The 3,253-nt window shown below is 42.7% G+C and overlaps 1 pseudogene; it reads right to left on the bottom strand.

The window, feature by feature from the left end:
- Positions 1-975: 975 nt before the first annotated feature.
- On the bottom strand, positions 976-1,619 carry LOC132226507 (small ribosomal subunit protein uS5-like; annotated as a pseudogene).
- Between the last annotated feature and the right edge of the window lie 1,634 nt (positions 1,620-3,253).

Genomic DNA, 3,253 nt, shown 5'->3' with positions numbered 1-3,253 from the left:
CTAAGGATATCAATGAGCCCAAATATAGTATACCCCAAACAGAAATCTTGATAGCTCCCCTGATCCAGTTTTTCCATCTCAGCTAATAGTACTCCGTTTATTTTTCTTTTTAATATATTTTACTGATTTTTTTACAGAGAGGAAGTGAGAGGGATAGAGAGTTAGAAACATCGATGAGAGAGAAACATTGATCAGCTGCCTCTTGCACACCCTCTATTGGGGATGTGTCCGCAACCAAGATACATGCCCTTGACAGGAATCAAACCTGGGACCCTTCAGTCCACAGGCCGATGCTCTATCCACTGAGCCAAACAGGTTAGGGCAGCACTATGTTTCTTAAATAAAATTTGATTTGTATGCATTTCTCCCATCTCCACCCTATCTAACCCACCATCATGTTTTGTAGTACCTAGCTCCAAAATATATCCTTGTTCTGTTCCAATCTCTATATATAAAAGCCTAAGCGACTGTTACAACCAGTCGACCAGTCGCTATGACACGCACTGACCACCAGGGGACACTCAATGCAGGAGCTGCCCCCTAATGGTCAGTGCGCTTCCACAGCAACCTGCTGTGGCTGACCAACCTCCTGCGATCCCTTCCCTACCCCCTGCTTCCCTCCCCCTCCCCCAGCCAGCCGGCCCTGATGGGCCCTGACTGGGACTGGGCTAGACAGCCCCAATTGCCCTAATCACCGGTCAGGCTGAGGAACCCCAACCGTGCACGAATTTGTGCACTGGGCCTCTAGTGTTACTATAATAGGCTAGTACACATTTAATGACAAAATCTTTTCTATATTATAAAAGGCCTGTGGCCCTAACGCTGTAAAGACCAAAGACTGGGGTGGGTGGCGGGGCTGCGAGCTTGGTGAGGCTGTTCGAGTGGGCAGGGCCCCGCGATTTCCATTGCTGGGCTTCTAGTTATCTTGTAATTTTTTTTTTCAGACTTAATTCACTTTATTTTTCTTGTATAAAATTATGTGGTGACCACAGCTGGAGCGTGGGTCCTCTGCACAGAAACTCTGGTGTGAGTCTTTACGAGAGGGTCAGTGAATCCTGATAGGGAGACTTGGTGAGCAAGGTCTCATTCCAGAGACCTGGGGTGAGACAGCTGTAGGTCTTAGAGATGGGATCGAAGGTGGCCTTGGCGAAATTGTCCAGGGTGGCAGTGCAGCCCCTGGCCGAGGCACGCCATCAGCAGCAACTTCTTTGACACAGGGGCCGAGTATTCCAGGGGTGAGGTGCACCAGTACAGAGCCACAGTGGCAAACACCTTGCAAGGAACAGTGTGGGGCTTGCCGAGCTTGTTCCCCCAGTAACCTCGCTGCAGAGAGACAATAGAGAGCTTGGCCAGGATAATGGCTCCAAGGACGGCAGTGGCTACTTCCTTTGAGCACTTAACACCCAGACCAACATGTCCATTGTAGTCCCCAGTGGGACAAATGCCTTGAACCGGGTCCTCTGGCCACCACGTGTCTGCTTTTGCATGGGCACAATCTTCAAGACCGCATTCTTGAGGGATGCCCCCAAGAAGAAGTCAATGATCTCAAATTCCTTAATGGGCAAGGATAATAGAGAGATCTCCTCTAGAGACTTGATCTTCATGTCCTTGACCAGGCAGCCCAGCTTGGTGATGGGGATCCACTCCTTGTCCTCAGCCCCTGCCACCACCCCGACCACCACCTTGGCCCCGGATGCCGCTGCCAAATCCTCCACTGGAGCCACAGTGGCCTCCAATTCCAGGGCCCTCCCATAGCAGCACCTTCATCAGTGCCATTCGGTGTTTGCTCAGAGAAGAAGCTGCCTTATAATTGTCGAGGGCAACAATCCAAACTGGTTTTCACAGGCTAACATCAAGCTTTTGGCAGCTGGGATCCCCTCTGGAAGCTGTAGGAGATAATCCATTTTCTTGACCTTTCCAGATTCTATAGGCCCCCATATTTCTTCAAAGCCAGCAACAGCCAGTGGAATCTTTCTCATGGAAGACCCATCTCTCTGGTCCTGCCTCCCTCTTCCTCATTTATGGACAATGTAAGAATCCTGGATAATCCAGGACAAACTCCTAGTCTTAAATTCAAATATTAGCAATATTATTCTATCTGTAACCTTATTCTATCATCCTTTTCCCATTTAACAAAAAATGTGTTATATATTTAAAAACTTGCCAAGAGTTAGATCTTATGTTAATTGTTCTTATCTTAAAAATAATAATAAATAAAAGAGTGGAGGAAAATTTTTGGAAGTAATGGATATTTTATGGCATAGATTGTGATGATAGTTTCATGGGTGTATACTTATCTCTGAATCCATCAAGTCAAATACATTAGTTATGTATGTCAAAAAGTTTAATAAAATAAAAAAGAGTTAAGATATGATCCACCTATTTTACTCAGGTATATACCCAAGAGAAATAAAAATGTGTGGCCACTCAATCACTTGTACACAACAATTAATTGCAGCATTATTCATAACAGCCATAAATCAAAAGGACTCAAATGTTCAACTAATAAATGATTAAACAAAATGTGGTATATCCTTACATAGAATAATATTAGTAATAAAAAATAAATGATGTCCTGCTATATACTACAGTATCCATGAACCTAGAGAACATTGTACTAAGTAAAAGAAACCAGACACAAAAGGCCACATATTTTATGATTTCTTTTATATGAAACATCCAAAATAGACACATCTCTGTATGAAGAGAGAAAGTAGATTAGTGGCTGTACAGGGCTTGGGGATGGGAGTGGTTATTGTTGCATATGAACTTTCATTTTGGAGTGAGAGATGAAATATAGACTTGATTGTGATAATGGTGGAACAAACCTGGGTATATAAAAACTACTTAATTGTACTTTGAAGTGAATTGTAGGGTATGTGAATTATATCTCAAGTTGCTCTTTAAAAATGCAAAATTACAAATAAAATGTTTTTCTTATGAGAGGAAAATTTAGAGGAATAAAAATAATTATTAATATGTTGAGTTGTATACAGTGAATTGTCACTAAATATCACCTATTCTTATATTATTATTCTTTTTTCCAGTAATATGAGTTCTTTAATTTTGTATTCAAATATATAGAATGATCCAAGAGCAAGGTAAGGAGAAAACAGTGAATTATCCTATCTACTAAAGGGGAAACATGGTAATTGGCGTACAACCGCTACCCTTCCCATTGGCTAATCAGCGAGATATGCAAATTAACTGTCATCCAAGATGGCGGCTGGCAGCCAGGAAGCTTGAAACTAAC

The sequence above is a fragment of the Myotis daubentonii genome, chromosome 1 (genome assembly GCF_963259705.1).
Source record: "Myotis daubentonii chromosome 1, mMyoDau2.1, whole genome shotgun sequence".
NCBI classification, from domain to species: domain Eukaryota; kingdom Metazoa; phylum Chordata; class Mammalia; order Chiroptera; family Vespertilionidae; genus Myotis; species Myotis daubentonii.
Note: the sequence above shows the minus strand (reverse complement) of the source record. Positions and strands in the feature narration are given on the sequence as shown.